This window comes from Nicotiana attenuata, unplaced genomic scaffold, assembly GCF_001879085.1.
Source record: "Nicotiana attenuata strain UT unplaced genomic scaffold, NIATTr2, whole genome shotgun sequence".
NCBI lineage: Eukaryota > Viridiplantae > Streptophyta > Magnoliopsida > Solanales > Solanaceae > Nicotiana > Nicotiana attenuata.
Window position 1 is genome coordinate 152,514 of NW_017670618.1, and position 20,261 is coordinate 172,774.

Here is a 20,261-nt window from a genome sequence, read left to right on the forward strand (position 1 = left end):
ATTTTACTTTACTATTTTCGTTTTGTATATGTATATATAAATAGATTTTTCGTTTTTTTAATTTAAAATAATTTTAAAACTCCAATTTGAAACTACTCCCCAATTTGAATTGGTACTTCATTATTTTTTTTAATTTTGTTTTTTATTATAAAATTATTTTAAAACTCCAACTTGAAACTACTTCTCGATCTGAATGGGCAATTTTTCTTCTCTTTTTTCGTTTTTTTATAGGTTAATTTTTTTTTTGTTTTTTTTTTTAAAATAATTTAAAAACTCAAACTTGAAACTACTCCCACCCAATTTGAATGGGTAGTTATTTTTATATATTTATTTTTTGTTATTTTTTTATTATATTTAATTATAAGATATCTATATTTATTAATCCAAATAAAGTAACCAATTAATATATATATATATATATATTCGGGCCGAAGAAGCAATGTCACTCGATCATTATCAAACTGACTGCAATCTTTTTCTGTCCGTGAAGATCCCACCAGAGCGCCTTTATATATATATTATAATAACTAATTATAAACTAAATAATTAATTAGTAATCAATTATGCCATGTGGCATTTTTTTAGGCTGTCACTTGGCTTAAGGAGAGGATTTTTTCCTCTCCTTTTAATAGTATATAGATATATAGATACGCAACATGTGGGCTAGAAACTTGGAACAGCTACATCCGACGTAGGCTATAAATATCCTACTTTATCACTAGTAAAACATATCTAATTGGTCACGACATATTAGATTATTCATTGTGTACTCACATACTTTTGTGTGAAGCTATATTTGTCACTGTATTCTTCATGGAGTGTAATTTATCCTAATATAGCCACATCCTAGGTCAACACTAAATAAAAATTCTTTATCTCTATCTTAATTTATTTTATTTATCGTTATTTTTATTCATTTCATTATACGCACTTTGAATTAATCTATTGCTAGTGTCCTAATAATAAATATTTAATTATATATTCTAAAATTTGTTTTTAGGTTTGTTTACCTTGAAAATGGTAATTACAATTAGATTTGATTTTGTGGTTTAAAAATACGTGATTTATTCTTATGCTAGTTGTTAGGCAGTAGATGCTAAGTGTGAGACTAGAAAATAAGATAAGAGCTTGAAGGTAGTGTGACAAGCAAGCCGAGTGACTGAGAATCGGGGCCTCGAACTAGGCTATACGGGGCCTCGGGGTCGAGCTAAGCGTTAGGCTGTGGACAGCCGATGAGTGACTAACAGTTCTAAGAGCTTTGATGAAGTCTCTTTATGATCAATGATGAGTAATGAATGAAGAACAATCAATGAAACGCAATAAATGTAAGCAATTGAATAAATATAAGCAATAAAATCAAAGGAGAATATGTTTTTGTTAGAGATCAGAGAATGTTCTTGTTATAGTATTGAATGTTATGTCGTCCTTTATAAAATGTCAAGGATCCCCTTCATATAGGAGGGGGAATCTCAATATAGTACATATGAATTTATTACAAGGATATGAGGCTGGTACAACCATTTAATGCTACGGTAGGGGCTTGTACTACCCCAATAGACTTAGTCAGCTTTAACCACGTGCCTTGGGAACTTCCCGTTTGTCCATCATAGTCATCGATTTGCACTGTCTCGAGGTCAAATATTGAGAACCCTCGGGGTTGAACCCAAGCTGAGCCTCGAGCCTTCTGGGGACGGTCTTACGAAGTGCCACAATGACCATAAAATTGGACTCTCCGATTTTAGCCGTATACAGATAGTCCCCGCGTTTCTTAGAATAGAATGATATGAAATGACTTTGACATCGACTTCCTCTAGCCCCTCACGATGGTGCCATACTTATGATGTAAGCTTTCATGATGACTGAAACATCCCATCAGTTCATCTTCCCCAGAAACGTTTAATGCTCTGTCGGTTTATTTTTCATAAAACGGTGATATTGCCGCCGATCCGTTTCCCAAAAAACATTGATTGCGCCTGTTGATATGTTTCTCAAAGGCATTGATTGCGTCGTCGGTTACGTTACTACCTTTCTATAAATGGGAGGTTACTTGAACCAAAATTTCACCCAGTCATTCTTCAATAGCCGTTAACCCTTTCTTCTTTTCATCCTCATCCAAACTCTAATTTCCATAGTTCAAGCCTGTGACCGTAAGGTCACACGGCAGCGATTTTGTGAGTTGTGTCATGCCTCTTTTTCAGAGTTTTTCTCCACTGAGTGGGATCGTACGGGTTTGTTGTTGTTGTTGTTGTTGTTGGCCAGAAATAATGAGAGAAGGGCTTCAAATTATCTCCGTATCAGAGGATATGTGAACCGTGAACCGCTGCTCATCTCTCTTAACTTCAACCTGGTGTGGCACCTCATTCCTTTTGCTTTCCATGGAGTGAGGTGGCGTTATCTACTAACTTTGCATTCCACACCGGTGCAATGTCTCAAGAAGTGGCTTCACAATAGTACTGCTGGCGAGACCCGTACTCGCAAAATTTTTCACCAAGCCATAATTTTCCCTGCTTGTTAAAAGCTTTTGCTCTTTGATAGGCTATAGCTGTCTCGGAGGAGTCTATCGAATATATTGCTCTAAAGATCGACATAGGATCCTCGAGGGAACGACTTTCGCAGATGTCGCGTCCGAGGATGTACCCTCAAAACTAGTTTAGGCTCTTTAGTTATTTTTTTATGCTTCTTTGTTTCTGTGTAAGGACCCCTCGTGGGCTTTTGTAATCGTCGCTTATTAATACAATAGTTTCTTCAATTTGCTTTTGTCTTGTGCTGGATTCCCTTTTGTCTGTGTTTGCAAAAAATTCAACCGTGTGACTTTATCGATCAGTCCAAATAATGGACTCGGATATAGGAATTCCTTTGATTCTCGACTGGGTAACATGATATCCCCTGAAACACTTTGCCATTCCTCAGACTAAGTCTGGATTGATCTGGTACAAACTTAGGCCGTCGGGACTTCCGAGTTCGAATTGAATGAGGGCGGGGCCAAAAATTTCTTCAAAATAAAGCATAGCCCTTTAGGCACCGTTAATAGTCCTGAGGGATAAGTTTGCTTGAGCTCGGGTGGCTCTCAATCGAGCTAAAAAATTTTTTGAACATAAAAAATGAGGATAGCCTTAAGGCGTTACAGATGGTCCCTGAGTGAGGGTTTGCTTGATCATCTGAAAATAGAGATAGCCCTGAGACTTCCATGAATATTCCTCGAGTGAGGGTTTGAACTCGGGCGGCCTCGAAAACTTGCTTTGAACTTAAAATGAGGATAGCCCTAAGACGTTATTGATAACCCTCGAGTGGTAACTGACTCGGACCTAGAGAGATCCTCAAGATCGGGCACCATCTCGAGGCTAGGTTTATGTGGATAGCTCTTTGGAGCCCATCGTTAACAGAGATCCACAAGATCGGGCACCATCTCGAGGTTAGGTTGATATGGGAATCTTTTAACCCTTCGAACGTAATACGACAGCGCCGTTCGTATGACACGACCATGAAGTGACCGAGGTGATCCTGCCGGTACGCTTCCCCGGAAGTGATAATGGCCTAGTTAGAGTTAATTGTCTTTTTAGGGTAGGCGGACAGTCGCTGCTTGCTCTATATATGAGTTTGCTTTCCTCTTATTTGAGATTTCCACTTCTTTGAATAACTACCCTTTTCATAGAGCTCTCCTTCCTTGCGTCAGCTCTTTCACCATTTTAATTCGAAACTTTCACCTAAGCTCTCATTTCCCTTTTCTTGTTTCACCATAGTTATGGCTGCTACGCCCAAGCCCGTTCACCAAGAAGAGGAGAGTTCTTCCTTTGCTTCCCGCTCGATCGGTGGTACACCGCCGGCGTCCGGTGAGCTAACCTCGAGATGTTTCATTTTGAGGAGAGACTTTACGTTAGGGGAACCTCCTAATGTTCAGGGCCATTGGGAGCATGCATCGAGGTCCATCTCATCAATAAGAGAGGAACACCTCGAGGCAATGAGGGGAGACTGCGGATGGGGAGAAAAGGTGGTACTGCAGGTACCTTCCCCGGAAGAGGACATCATGGCCCACGTATAGGGGTTTTTGAACGTATATACGTACCCTTTTACATTGGGCCCTCTCGATAGGGTCGTGCTTGACTTCTGTCGAAGATGTCGAGCTACCTTGGCACAGGTTCACCCATCATTTTGGAGGATAGTATTGATGATGAGGTTCTTTGCGGAGGAAGCCGGGCTTGAGTTCACCCTTAGCCATCTTATCAGATTGTACCGGCCCTTTCATTGTCGAGGCTTGATAACATTACGATGCTGATCCACCAGGCCCTTTATTGTCGATGATGAAGAAAATGGGGACCGAGGGTGGATGAGTCAATTTGTCCGAGTACGGACTGTCGATATTATCCCCGTGGAGTTCCTGCTATTTCCTGAGAAATGGAATTTCACACGTAAGTGGTACACTTCGTGTTTTCGTCATTTTTGTTCATGGTGGAGGAGAACTCCGTAAAGATGTTTTCTCTTTCTTTATTACAGCAATCCCGTGGATGCCATACGAGGCACCCGACCTGGCGGATTGGACTTGGAAGCTGGCAGCTCACTCGACCTACGATGGGCGTAGGTGGCGAGACCTGCCGAAGGGTAGATGGGAGGCAAAACACCATGGTGAATACCGCATGATTCTTCTATTTAAAGAATATTTCCTTTGTGTTTCCTAACTTCTTTACTGCAGGCGTCGGAGAATTCTCCGAAATGAGGCCGTGCCCTTTTGGAGAGGAGGGAGGATCATCGGCCTCGGGGCCAAAGAGTGATAATAAGCGTAAGGAATCCTCGATGGGCGAGGAGATTTATAGTGAAGCAGGGTCATCCCGGAGGCGAAAAGGAGATGTACCCGTTGAGGTTGATCGTGTACCTGACGGCCGTTGTATGAACATTGGTGCAGCAGAAGGGAGCGGCCACACATCGATGGCTCGAGCCGAGGGGCACCCTGGGGCAGTTGAGCCTGCAATACCCGAGATTTCTAGCCTCGGGAGGTGACTCCTCCTTTGCCACTGTCTTTTTCCCTGGTCGAAGGTACTTCGAGGGACAAGGATCTTCCGCCGCTATCTTCTCCTCCCGTCGAAGGTACTTCGAGGGATACAGGTTTTCTGCCGCCGTCTTCCTCTCCTGTTGAAGGTACTTCGAGGAATGCTCGAGGCCAGGGGCCCCCTATTTCAAGTGGGGTCTTGAACGATCACATTCTTATTGGGAGTGGTTCTTCTGGGGCCGATGAGACTAGACTAGTAGATGTGCGCTCAACTTTTGAGGAGGCTCAGCGGCTCTGTTCTGTGGTGAGTTTTGTTTGATTGTACTGGTTTTTTAGTTTTGCGCTTTCATTTTCTTACTGAGCTTCTTTTTTCATAGGCCTTTAACAAGCTCAAGTCCAAGCTGATCCGCCGGGAAGCCGGGTTGTGAAAAGCCTTGGATGGGGAGAAATCCTTCAGGCTTCTTTGTGACAAAAGGGCAGAGGAGTTGGTATACCTGCGGTATGAGGCGAGTCGAAGCCGGGACTACAAAAGCCAACTCGAGGGACATGTAATCTTTGTTTCAAGGGGACACACATTTCTTCTCCTTCCCTTGGAGATTAACATTTTGATACTTCAGTTGCAGAGGAAGATGGAAGACCTGGAACGCCTTTGGGGTGAAGTTGGTCAGGCCAAGCATGAGTGTACTGAGCTAAAGGCTCAGGCAGATGCCCAAGTTGCGGCCAAGAAGAATGTTTTGGCCAAGGCTTCTGCCCTCGAGGTGCAACTCCGGAATGCTTGTGAAAACAGCTCAATCAAAACGAGCATGATTGCAAGGCTCGAGTCTGAGGTTTTGAAGAAGAAGGCCGAGGTTGTGGACGCCCGAGCTGAAGCTGAAGAGATTCGAGCTAAGGCTGATAAGAAAGTGGCCGTCTATTTAGAAGACGCTACTGACGCTCGAGATGAGCTGAGAGGGGCTTCCGATGGAGGGAGCAAAAGCAGTGAATATGCCCGGTGCAAATCTCGGAGGGAAACCTTCGAGGAGATCTACGCTAGGGGCTTCGATATCTCGAAAGAGATAAAGCAAGCAAAGGCGGACGAATATGATGCCAAGTTCCTCTTGTCCGATGCCGAAGATAGTGAGGAAGAGGTCGATGGGCCACAGTCCCCGAGGGGAACGTAGACTAGGCCTTGCTTTTATGATTCTGCGTATAATGCTCTTAGAGAACATTGTAAATGGAGCTTTGTATTTTTCACATATAAGTATAAAAAGAAGCCTTTCGGTTTCATCTTTCATGCACTTCCCTCTGCTTGTGTATGTCTTTCTTTGTTTTGAATTTATACGTTTGTTGGCGATTAGCCAGGTGAACTGGACTTCGAGGAAAAACCCTTAGGTTTACAAATCGGCCCTGAGGCTTGTTGGGCTGGCTCGTAGGCTCTTATGCATTTGCCCTTAGGCGTTTTTCAGTTAACTATTTCGGGCTCAATCTTCGAGTCGGATTTCGACTCGAGCTCATTAGCACTTAAGTTTTAGAATTTTAAGCTGGTTCTTAGGCTCTTACGCGTTGGGTCGATATGACCTCTAATGTAGGCTGGCGTCTGGGCTCTTACGCGTTGGGTCGGTATGACCTCTAATATAGGCTGGTGCTTAGGCTCTTAAGCGTTGGGTCGGTACGACCTCTAATATAGGCTTTATTCTTCCCTCGTAGAAGACTTTTTGAAGTTTTGTGTTCGCCCAACTCTTCGACGGTTCGACAAAAACCTCGATTGTGAGTCGTTATATTGCGTCAAATGAGCATCTCGGGAGGTTTCGCTCGATGGCTGAATTGTTTCAAAGCCTGTTGTTTGGAGCTGATACGATCGAAGCTCATTTGCTTATGTTGAGGGTAGCCTGATTAACCGGTTCTTTTTGAAGTATTTTCGAAGTAATTTGAAGGCCTGTGATTATATAGCGACGGTCGGGCGTCCCTGAGTCGCGTTAGTTTGGCTGGTACATCCTTGTGACCGTAGTCATTGTATTTGGCCGTAGCCTTTTAGTCCTCGAGTGAGGTAGCCTTGGTGTCTATATAGAGGGTATGCCTTTATAGGGGTCTTACAAGTTCGAATATATAGCCTTGACTTTAAGATCGGGATTATGCATTTTGTAAGGTCTGAAAAACTTGATCATGCCTTATTTGAGGTCTTACAGATAGGTTACTTGGCACAAGTATAATTCATGCCTTGCGTGAGGTCTTATTGATTTTTGTATTGCCTTATGGAGGTCTTTTGAGTTCGAGGTTGCCCGCATGGGGTCCTATGGCCTCTAGTTTTGACAGCTCGATGGGGTGACAGTCGACCACAGTCCCCGAGATATCGAGGACTTTTTGGCTCTGGGGCCGTTCTTTGTAAACTTGGTGTTGCCTCATTAAGGGCTTACGAGTTTGAAGTTTCCGACTCGAAGGTTATACGGCTTCGAGTTTTTGACATCAGTCCTCGAGTGTCCAGGGAATTTCTGGCCCTGGGGCCGTTTCATGCAAGGATAACAAACCTCTTTGAAGCGCAAAGTGTTTTGATGGAAAAATATTCCTTGATTACTTGGTACAAGTATACATGTTTTTGTCGTCAAGGGTTCGGTTATTCTATGCGACACGGTTCATACGACCGTTTGGCCCGATACATCTTTTTCCTATCAAGACCCCTTTTAGCTTATCTTGGCTTCTCCGAGGAGGTGATCTCCCGGGGGGATACCCTCCAGTATTCGAGGTTGATTGAAGAGAAGCCTTGAATACTTGTTAAGTTCTCCGTAGGTAGCATATAGATGTTGCCTTATTAAAAACCTTGCTGGTAAAACCCTTCTTGGGATAAAATCCGATCGAAGGAAAAGAGTGCAACGCATACTTAAAACCTAAGGTCTTCAATCTGGAAAGCACTTCGATTGCTCTGATCGGACACCTGCACACAAGTTAGTGTAAGATGTAAAATAAAAAGGGAGACGGTTATATCTTAGTGCAGATGGCACTTTGAGCCTCGATATGCTTCAACCGCTTGCTCCGGGGACGCGGTACGGTCCTTTGTTCATTTATTCGGGTGTAGCCGAGAATGTAGCTTGTGATTGCTACTTCACTGTTTGCTTATCTTTTGGTTACTTCGATGTTGGAGGCGTTGATGTCGGTGCCACATCGTGCACTGCGAACATCTCTCTTGCTGCGTGCTGCTCCCCGTATACAGTTTTTATTCCATCCTTCATTGGGAACTTCATCATTTGATGAAGGGTTGACGGTACTGCTCTAATGCAATGTATCCATGGCCTTCCGAGCAAGGCATTGTACCTCATGTCTCCTTCGATGACATGAAACTTGACATTTTGGCTTGTGCTGGCCACGTTGACCGAGAGGGTGATTTCCCCTTTAGTTGTTTCGCTCGCCATGTTGAATCCGTTGAGGACTTGAGAGGCGGGTACGATCTCGTTGAGCAGTCCGAGATGCTCCACCACCCTCAACCTTATAATGTTGGCCGAGCTACCTGGATCCACAAGTACACGCTTAATTTGAAATGTATTTACAAGAAAAGAAATTACCAATGCATCGTTATGAGGCTGAGACAGGGTCTCAATGTCCTCGTCGCTGAACGTGAGGGAATCTTCGGGTATATAACCTCAAGTTCGCTTCTCCCTGGTGATGGATATCTTTGTTCTTTTGACAATGGGTTCCTGCGGGATGTCGATTCCTCCAACGATCATGTGGATGACATGATATGGCTCATCTGTTTCATTTATCCTGTTCGCCTCTCTTTCCCGGAACTGATTTTTGGCTCGGTCGCTGAGGAGTTCTCGGAGGTGCCCTTTGCTGATTAGTCGGGTTACTTCTTGTCGGAGCTGTCTGCAATCTTCGGTCCTATGACCGTGTGTGCCGTGAAATTCGCACACCAAGTTAAGGTTTCTTTGCGACGGATCTGATTGTACGGGTTTTGGCCATCTGGTGTCTCTGATTTTACTGATGGAGGATACGATGTCCGAAACATCAATATTGAAGTTGTATTCAGACAATCGGGGTGCCTCCGTCGGTCCCGTGTGCCTGTCGAATCCGGATCTGCTCACGAGTCCCCGAGGATTCTAATCTCGATCTATCCTTCGGTCATTTCGGGGTATGTTACGCCTTGGGGAGTTTCTTCTATCTTCAGTGTATGGTTGGTACCTTTCCTTGTTTGGCCTTGGTTCCTTTGCCAGAAAACTGCTAGGATATGCTGTCATCGACCCTAATCTTTGATTTATATCAGTTGTGGACATCCGACCAAGTTACGGCGGGATGTTCAACCAAGTTTTGCTTCAGCTGCTTCGAAGCTACCGAGCTTCGTTCGTTCAAGCCTTGAGTGAAAGCCTGTACTGCCCAGTCATCAAAGACCGGAGGTAATTCCATTCGCTCCATTTGAAAGCGAGATACAAACTCCCACAGCATCACGTTTTCCCTTTGTTTTATTTTGAAGATGTCGGATTTCCTTGTGGCAACCTTGATGGCACCGGCATGTGCCTTTATAAAAGAATCTGCCAGCATGGAAAACGAGTCTATCGAATTCGGGGTTAGGTTGTGATCCCACATCATGGCCCCTTTTGAAAGTGTTTCTCTGAACTTTTTTAGCAGGACGGATTCAATCTCGTCGACCTTCAAGTCGTTGCCCTTCACCGTACAAGTGTAAGCAGTGACGTGCTAGTTGGGGTCCGAGGTTCCTTTGTACTTTGGAAGATCGGGCATTCTGAATTTCCTTGGGATGGGCTTTGGAGCGGCATTTTGTGGGAATGGTTTTTGTACGAACTTCTTCGAATCTACACCCTTTAGGATCGGGGGTGCGCCCGAAATTTGATCGACCTTTGAATTGTTGGTCTCCACCTTTTTGTCATTGGCTTCTATCTTCTTTTTGCCTGATTCAATCCTCTTTGTGAGGTCCTCGAGCATCTTTATGATGGCAGAGTCGGGTGCTGACCCGTTGTTGCTTGATCTTTCCGGTACCTGTTCGGCTTGAAGAGCCGTTTCCGGTGCTGCTGTGCTTGGAGTTGTTGGTGGCTTTGCAGTTGAGGAATCGCCAGCTGCTGTGCCTGTAACATCTCAAAGATGACGTGAAGGCTAACCTCTTATTCTTCCCGAGCCGGGGTTTTTTGAGCTTCTTGTTGGTTTTCTTGGCGTATACTCCTATTGGTGTGGGAGCTTATATCGACGCATTGGGCATTGCGTGAGACCACGTCCGCAGGAATTGGTTCTGGTGCATCCTCAGGGTTTCGTGGTGGTACACCAATACCTGGAACAGCTACACCATTCTCTCTATGGTACTTAGGACCGTTGTTTTCATGTGCATTCACTGAGTTAGACATTTTAACCTGAAATCAAAGATTCTTGGACAAGAAAAAGTATGAAGGATAACTTGCGTTATTCAGTAAACCAGCACGGAAACACTCACTATTATTTTTAGCCCCACGGTGGGCGCCAAACTATTTACCTTGAAAATGGTAATTATAATTAGATTTAATTTTGTGGTTCTAAAAATACGTGATTTATTCTTATGCTAGTTGTTAGGCAGTAGATGCTAAGTGTGAGACTAGAAAATAAGATAAGAGCTTGTAGTTAGTGTGACAAGCAAACCGAGTGACTGAGAATCGGGGCCTCGAGCTAGGCTATACGGTGCCTTGGGGTCGAGCTAAGCGTTAGGCTGTGGACAGCCGATGAGAGACTAACAGTTCTAAGAGCTTTGATGAAGGCTCTTTATGATCAATGATGAGTAATGAATGAAGAACAATCAATGAAACACAATAAATGTAAGCAATGCAATAAATATAAGCAATAAAATCAAGGGAGAATATGTTTTTGTTAGAGAGCAGAGGATGTTCTTGTTCTAGTATTGAATGTTATGTCGTCATTTACAAAATGGCAAGGATCCCCTTTATATAGGAGGGGGAATCCCAATATAGTACATATGCATTTATTACAAGGATATAAGGCTGGTATATCCATTTAATGCTATGGTACGGGCTTGTACTAGCCTAATAGACTTAGTCAGCTTTAACCACGTGCCTTGGGAACTTCCCGTTTATCCATCATAGTCATCGATTTGCACTGCCTCGAGGTCGAATATTGAGAACCCTCGCGGTCGAACCTCGAGCTGAGCCTCGAGTCTTCTGGGGACGGTCATACGAAGTGCCACAATGACCATAAAATCGGACTCTCCGATTTTAGCCGTATACAAGGTTAAATAGTTTGGCGCCCACCTTGGTATCCTAGCAATTGAAAGTTTGATTCAAAATCATACTACTTCTTTTCAAATTTTTGTAACGATTCGAACAGTCATTTTGAGTATTTGTATTCATATAGGTAGTTTGAGGTCATGAGTGACGGCCCATGGCCTATTATGACTTCCATGTATTTTCGGTTATGGTTTTCGAGTTGTTCGGAATTGATTCGAAAGAATGATTCTTAAATAGGAAGCTTTAAGTTGAAAGAGTTGACCAATTTTGACTTTAGTGTATTTGACTTCGGATGGGAGTTTTTATGGTCCCGTTAGGTCCAGATGGTGATTTTAGACTTAGGCGTATGTCCGGATTTGTATTTGGATGTTCCTAGAAGGTTTCAGCACTATTTGGCGAAAATTGGCAGCTTGAAGGTTTGGAATGTTCATAAGTTTGACCGAGAGTTGACTTTGATAATATTTGACTTGGATTTGGATTTCGAGAGTTGGAATAGATTCTTTGTGTCATTTGGAACTAGTGTGAAAAATGTAAGGTCATTCCGAGTTGATTTGATAAGGTTCAACACAAGTTTTGGAGGTTGAAATTTCAAAGGTTCAGTAAGTTTGATTTGAGGTGCTATTCATGGTTTTGATGTTGTTATGCGAGGTTTGAGGCCTTGAGTTGGTCTGTATTATATTTTTTGCTTATACGTATATTTGTTTGAGGTCCCGGGTGAGCCGAGTGCATTTCAGTGCATTATGTGAAAAATTAGAAAATTTTGGTTTTAAACTTGAAAATCTTGATTTTCCTAGTCAATTCTTGTTGTTTGATGTTATTTTGGAGATTTGAGTGAACAGGAAAGTTTGTAGGATGTTATTACACTTGTGTGCATATTTGGTTCGGAGCCCGAGCATCTCAGGTGAGGTTTAGATGCTTAGCGGACTGATTTTTGGCTTAGAAGAAATGTTGGTGCATTAGGTCTGCAGGTCTCGCATATTTGCGAGAACCTGTTCGCAAATGCGAGGTCAGGCTCACATTTGCGATGTTGGAGGGGGATAGGTTAGTTTTGCTTCTACGAATTTCTTGTCGCAAGTGTGATGGTAGAGGGCCTCACATTTGCGAGTTGAAGGTCGCACTTGCGACCGTGAAAAATTTGGGGCAGACTCGCATTTGCGGATTGCCTTGGGTTCACATTTGCGATGATTTCATCACTTTTGCGATATCAGCTTGCTCAGAGACTTTTCGCTTTTGCGAAGAGTTGATTGCTTTTGGGATCATTGCGATTGCGAACTAGGTTTCACAATTGCGATATTTGTAGCTGGGTTAATTGTAGGGGTTTTGCGACTTAGCTCATTTTTCACCCTTTTCTCAACCCTAAACACTCTATAGGCGATTTTTGAAGAACCTTTTCTTTCCAAATTCATGGGTAAGCATCTTTAACTAGCTTTCAATCAATTTCAACTATTTTTTGTTATGACTTTAAACATCAAATCTATGAATTTTAAAGTAGAAATTGGGTGTTTATGGTGGAATTTGGGGATTTTGTAAAATTGAGATTTAGATCCCAAATTGAGGTCGGATTTCGAAACAAATTTCATATCAAGGCTCGGAGGTGAATTGATAATCGGGTTTGGGTCCAAATCTCGAATTTTGACCAAGCAAGCCCGGGGTTGACTCTTGTTGACTTTTGGAATTTTACCAAGATTGAACCTTTATTGATTGGGGGATGCTTCTTTTAGCCTTATTTAACATCGTTAGATGATAATTGACTAGGTTTTGATTGTCTTGAGGATTATTTATATGGAAGACAATATTGGATTGTGGAAATTGTTCCGGAATGAGGTAAGTGTCTTGCCTAGCTTTGTTGGGAGAATTTTTCTACTAATTGATATTGTTTGCTACATACGAGGGTGATGCATATACGTGGTGACGAGCGTATATGCATATGCCAGGGTTTCCATGATGGGGAGTTGGAATTATGTGCTTCTCTATGCCTTTGTTGAACTTGATAATTTTTTATCCTATGTTTCATTTCACTCTATGACAAGTAAACTCAATAGTCTGCGATAGAAATCATGTTAGAAGATAGGACTCTTAAAAGGATTTAATGTGCCATTGTTTAGAATCATTTGCATACTTAATTTGATCGTAGTATCGGAAATGTATATCTACACCTGTTATTGTTATGTTACATGAGTTTATTTACTCGTATTACGATATGATGATCGGAGCCTAGGGCTATGTTTGGCACGATGGGTATTTCTATGTGGTTTGAAATGAGACTGTTTGTTGATAATTACCATGCAGAAAAGAAAGGAAGTTGGATTTTGGCTATGATTACTCATTCATTAAGCACTTACATGCCCTTTTGTTTGGTTTCCATCAGTGTTTGCCATTTCTTATGATACTTTCCGTTTGGGTTCCTTATGTACTTATCTCTGTATTTTCCCTTTGGTTGTACTGTTATTGTTATGTCTTTATCTTGTCTGTTACTGATACCCTGCAATTTTACTTAATTTACTTCTATTACATGTCCTCTTCGAATTCATGCTTTTGCTTGTTGTTAGCCCATACCAGTTACATGCTCCTAACTATCACATGATTTACTTGTTAAATTCCTTAACTTGCTACATGTTTTCACTCACTACATGCTTTAACTTACTATATGTCTCCACTTACTATATACTCTTCTTACCATATGCCTTCACCGATTAAATTCCTTTGCTTGCTACATGATCTTACTTGATACATGATTTCATATATTGAATGTCTTCATTTGATCCTTGTTCTTACTTGATTAACATCCTTGCTCGTCTCATGTACTACTCTTTTTTGCTTAACCGGATTGGGTGACTTGTAGATTGGTTGTATGATATACCTTGTGAAAGCTTTGTCATGATATATCGTAGACTAGTTTTGATATTGGACTGCTCATTCTACTCTGTTGAGTTGTATTACTTAGTCGGATACAGCGTGTTCTTTTTCTTAGTATTACGCTGTGAACCTTTCCCGTGTTTGGTTGTTGTTGTGGTTTCATATGATATTGTTGATATTATGGATCAGGTTGCATGCCGCAACGGGGTGTGTGTGTGTGTATATATATATATATATATATATATATATAGAGAGAGAGAGAGAGAGAGGGAATTGGGTTGCACGCCGCAAAGGTATTGATATGAGATATCAAGTCGGGTGCACACCGCAACAGTGATTATTAAATATATGGGGTCAGGTTGCATTCGACAACAATATTTATTATATATATATATATATACATATATATATATATATATATATATATATATATTTATTATATATATATGGGATCGAGTTGCACGCCGCAACAGAGAAGAAGATGTATTATGGCTATTCATGACTTTGTTTCCTGTCATTTTATCGTGTTGTGAGACTGAGAAGTGATGATATTTTGGGGCCCTCTGTCATTTTTATTCTTGTTTCATTCATTACATGATTATGTATGTATCTTTTCCTATATTTACTCTTTCTGCTTATTATTAGCACATGTACAAATATAAGTGAGTTTCTTTTACCTTAAAGCCTCGTCACTACTTTACCGAGGTTAGTTAAAATACTTACTGAGTACATGAGCTTGGTTGTATTCATGCTACATTTCTGCACCTTGTGTGCAGATCTTAGAGCTCGTAGCTGTGGAAGACGAAGCCCCGCATTGAAGACATACCTGCGTTCCAGATTCGAGTTGTCTCTTGTTCATGGTAGCTTAGGATTTGAGTTTTGTCTATGTAAACTTCAAACAGTTATTATATTTGTTCTTCCTATCGGTTTTGTAAATCCAAATCATAGTGGCTCATGACTTGTACCACCAGTTCTTGGGGTAGTTGTATTGAGTTGGGTTTTAGTTTCTATTATATATATGGTTAATTTGTCAGTTTAGTTGTAATTTATGTTGTTTAGCTTACCTAGCGGGTTGGATTATGTGTCTTTACGACTAGATGAATTTTGGGTCGTGATATTTTCCTAATATTCTCATTTGTTGGTTACTCGTTTAAGGAAAACACCATGTCTGGAGTCAATAACCAGCTTATGACCCGGTGGCCCAGCTAACGGAACAAACTAAGATCAGGAACCTCATTGATCAATCTCCCGAAATTCACTATTTCGTTTAAGGGAGAATTCCCCAGCAAGATCCACTAGCAGGGGTGATGAATGCAGGTTAGCAGCAATGATAAAAGATTTTATGGTGCAACAACAACAATTGAATGCCCAAATCGGGGTGGCGTTAAGGGTCTCAACGAGCCGTAACGCCAACCCCGCCTCTAAGGGTGGATGTCAACATGGAAACCCCCAATTCTAAACTAAGGAATATAGGAACAAGGGGACTTTCAAACGACACTGAAGCCGGGGCTCAGGTGCAACCAAAAAATTCTGAATTACAAAATTTGATCTAACCTTACAGCAATAGGCCAAAGGAGCAGATCGAACAGATCCCAGGAGTGCGACCCGATCAAAGGAATCGACATCAACAAATACTCTCAAAAACTATGGAAACCGAGTGCCGCCCCTTTATTCATCCGAAAGAACTTCAAAATGCCAGACATTCCCAAATATGATGGAACTTTGGATCTATGTGACCATGTCATAGTCTACGCAATCGTAATCAAAGGGAATGATCTCACAAAAGAAGAGACCTAGTATGTACTTGTCAAGAAATTCAGCGAGACCTTAACCAAAGGAGCCTTAATTTGGTACTCTCATCTACCTAAAAATTCAATTGGTTCCTTTTTTGAAATTGCATATGCTTTCATCAAAGCACTCTCCGGAGCATAGAAGTTGGAAAGACGAATGAAAGACATTTTAAAAATTCAACAAGAGACACCGAATTGCTCCAGGATTTCATAGACCGATTATAAAGGGAAAGTATGTTGCTCCCTATCATACCACACAACTGGGAATCCATGGACTTCTACAAAATTTGAACAAGACCAATTTACAAGCTACTAGGAGGTTGAAACGGTCTTCGGGAATTCCTTTCCAAGACATGGAACGATGTATACTACATGTAGAGCACTAAGCTACGGATAGAAGAAGATATCTCAACACTCCTTGGATTAGAAAAGATAGATACAAGGGGATACAATCATAACCCATAAGCGGTTCATAGACGGGAGGATACCATATACCAAGACTCCAGGGTCTGATATAAACCTTATTCTAGGTCCTCGCATCAAGAAAAAGACCAAAGGCAAAGGTCGATTTGGGACAATAGAAATTTCGGTGAAGAAATAAAGTAATGCTATATCGAGTAAGGAAAGAACCGGAAGCATCAAAAGTCAACAATTACCAGTTCATGCCAAAGCTTGTTGATTGCAACTTCAACATCAATACATTTGAGTTAGTGGCGGTGCTCAAAGATATGGGAAGCAAAGTGAGCTGGCTAAAAGAAATGAGAACGAATCCAAGCAAGCATCAGGAATTCTTGTGTGAGGTTCATAACGATCATGTTCACAAGACCAATGACTGTAGAGTCCTCTAAAAAATAAATCATCTTCTGAAACAAGGATATCTCACAGAACTCTCAATGAGAAAGGAAAGCAGTCCTACATGAACAACACAAGCAAGAAGGACGCGCCTCGGGTCCCCACACCAAACTGAATAGTCAACGTCATATTTGGAGGAGAAGAAGTAAATGGGGTGGCTTTCACGATATCAAAGAAGTTCTCAAAAGTGTCTGTCTCGCATGAAAAATATACTCGGTAGACGTTATCTAGAAAAAGTATAACCTTCGATAACGATGATGCGGACAACCTAACCATTCCCCACAATTATGCCTTGGTAATAACTCTATGCATGTTAGACATTGACGTTAGACAAGTTTTGGTTGATTCAGGCAGCTCGACGAACATTATCCAATTATGGGTGATCGAGGAAATGTAGCTCACGGGCCAAATTGTCCAAAAGCATGATTGCTTTCAGGGATGAAACAACTCTAGTGAGGTGACCAGATGTAAAGTGACGTTGTTACAAGGGTGGTCAAAGAAACTCCATTCCAAAGTAGTGGCTGGTGACATGGCCTACAATGCTCTCTTGGAAAGACCTTGGATTCACGAGACGGATGTAGTCCAGTTAACATAACACCAAGTAATCAAGTTCCCATCCAAGTGGGGATCCATGAAATCTAGAGCAAAGAGCATCCCAAGATATCAATATTAGCAGCGAACAACCCACTAAAAGACTAGACAATCAAATAGAAACCAATGCAACCAAAGCTCCGGAGCGATGAGTCTCCATTAACAAAATTCGCTCTTGATGAATCCAAAAAAGGAAACCCAACACTTTTGGGTAGAATCATTGATCCACAAGAATCTGATGCCATAAAGTCAATTGTCGAGGAATTAGAAGAAGTCATCCTTTCATTAACTTACCGAAGAGGAAGGTTTATTAGGTTCGAGACTCACTCTCCAGTTAAAATGTAAGTTAATTGAATTTTTACGTGCTAATGCTAATTGTATTGCTTAGTCACACACAGACATGTTAGGATTACCCCAGAGGTGATGGCTCACAAGCTAAATATAGACCCGAATTGTCACCCCATCAAACAAAGGAAACGAAAGCATGGGTCACAATACAATGAAGTTATCAATAATGAAATATCCAACTATTAAAAATTAGATTGATAAGGGAAGTCAAATATCTGGAATGGCTGGCCAATGATATGGTCGTACCTAGGAAAAACGCAAATTGAGGGTATGTATTGACTACACCGACCTAAATAAATCATGTTCGAAAGACTCTTTCCTTTTACCTCATATCGACCAACTCACTGATGCAATCGTTGGACATGAGTTATTGAATTTTTTGGATGCTTATTCTAGGTACCACCAGATTAGAATGGGTCTAGAGGATCAAGAGAAAATGTCTTTCATTACCAATAAGGGAACTTGCTGTATAATATGATGTCATTTCGCTTGAAAAATATAAGAGCAACGTATCAGAGATTGGTCAATACAATATTCAAAAATTATATCGGGAATTCCATGTAGTTTATGTTGATAAATTGGTCAAATCATTGCTAGTAGAGGACTCCAGGAGATGGTGTAGAGTCCACCTTAGCCAAGTAATGTTTCATACAAGCTTTTCATGCTATGTAAGTTCCATACACTTGATTTATTACCCACTGAGAATCACTTTTCAATTATATGCGCTCGGCCTCGAGTCCCAGGCTAACTCAAGTCCTGTGACAACAACCTCATATTAGGCTTCATGTTAGTTATAGGACGAAATTTGATAGATTGATGCCTTGTTTTCCCACTTGGGGTGATAAGTAGTATGCCAATCCGGACTCTTTCATGTTAGATGGGTCATTCGTATAGAAGGTCCAGGTTCTCGGAATCGTTCCCAAAGTGATTGTCATGCCCTTTTCTATTCCGGGAAGTATACCTATATTGAAATTAGTGACAAATTCCCCTTAAGACTTGTGAATTAATGGAAGTACAAGGTTGATATAAAATGTCATATGCACTCAACTCGACTGTCCATTTGGCAAGTCATCCTGAGAGTTCCTATTTGTGGAGGATACTCCAGAACAAGAAAGTGGTAACCAGGAAAATCAGATGCCACTGAAAATAGAGTCTTAATTATTGGCTAGCAACTATGAGTGCTAGTGCTAATTCTATAAGTGAAGATATCCAATTTTAGTGTCTAATAATATTTTGCTGAAATAATATTGAAGATTGTGTACCTTTGTCCTCTTGTATCAATACCGCACTTACTGAGACTTTGGATACTGCCAGGTAAATCAGCAATTATTCTCCCTCTTGATGTTTGGATGGTGGATTTGATAAATAGTTCTTCAAGTCCTTTAATACTTGCTACATTCGGGGGTCCACTCGAAATTCTTTTACTCTTTTTAGTATTAAGAAGAATTTGTGGTACCATGCTAATAATCGGGATAATGAATTGACCCAAGGCCGTTGTCCGACCTGTTAATCTTTGTATTTTGTTGGTTAACGTGTCGGGTATGTCATTGACGACCTTACATTGAGTCAGGTTTAATATTATTCCTTTATTGGATACTTGGAAACCTAGGAAATTACCCGATATCACTTCAAAAGTATATTTTTCGGATACAGCTTCATGTTATACTTCCTAAGAGTGGGGAATGTCTCTTTTAGGCAGTCAAGGTGGTCCTCCGCCTACTGCAATTTGATTAAAATATCATAAATATAAACTTTATGGACTTTTCGATATAATTTTTGAACATCATATTGACCAATATCTTGATACATTCTCCTGCAATTTTCAAGCCGAATGATATTTATACTGTAGAAGTAAGTTTCCTTGTCAGTAATGAAGGATGTTTACTCTTGATCCTCCAGGTCCACTTTGATCGGGTTGTACCCAGAATTAAGCGTCCAGAAAAGCTCATAAACTCATGGCCAACTATCACATCAATGAGTTAACTGATATGGGGTAGCAGGAAAGAGTCTTTCGACAAAGATTTATTTAGGTTGGTTTAGTCGATACATACCCTCCATTTGTTATTTTTCTTGGGTACGACCACAACATGGGCCAGCCATTCTAGATATTTGAGTTTTCTTATAGATTCGATTTTCAATAGTTTGGAGATTTCATTATTGATAACTTTGTTCCGATATGACCCGTGCTTTCGTTTCTGTTGTTTGACGGGCAACAATTCAGGTCTATTTTTAGCTTCTGATTCATCACTTCTGTGGGAATCCTTGTTGTGTCTGCATGTGACCAAGCTAAATAGTCCTCATTAGAACGTAAAAATATAATAAATTATATTTTAACTTGGGAGTGAGTCCTGAACCCACAAAAACCTTCCTCTCCGTGAAGTTAATAAAAATGATGACTTCCTCTAATTCCTCAGCATTTGACTTTGAGGCATCATATTCTTCCGGTTTAACGATTCTATCCATGAGTGTTAGGGTGCCTTTTTGCAATCACAAGGACCAGATTCCGTTGATGGAGCTTTATTGCTCCAGAGCTTTGGCTGCATTAGTTGCTGTTTGGCTATCTTGTATTTGGATAGACTGCTCATAGTTGCTATTGAGTTGATCTCTCAACTTGCTCTTTGCTCTCACCCACTTTTTGAATTTCCACTTGGATGGAAA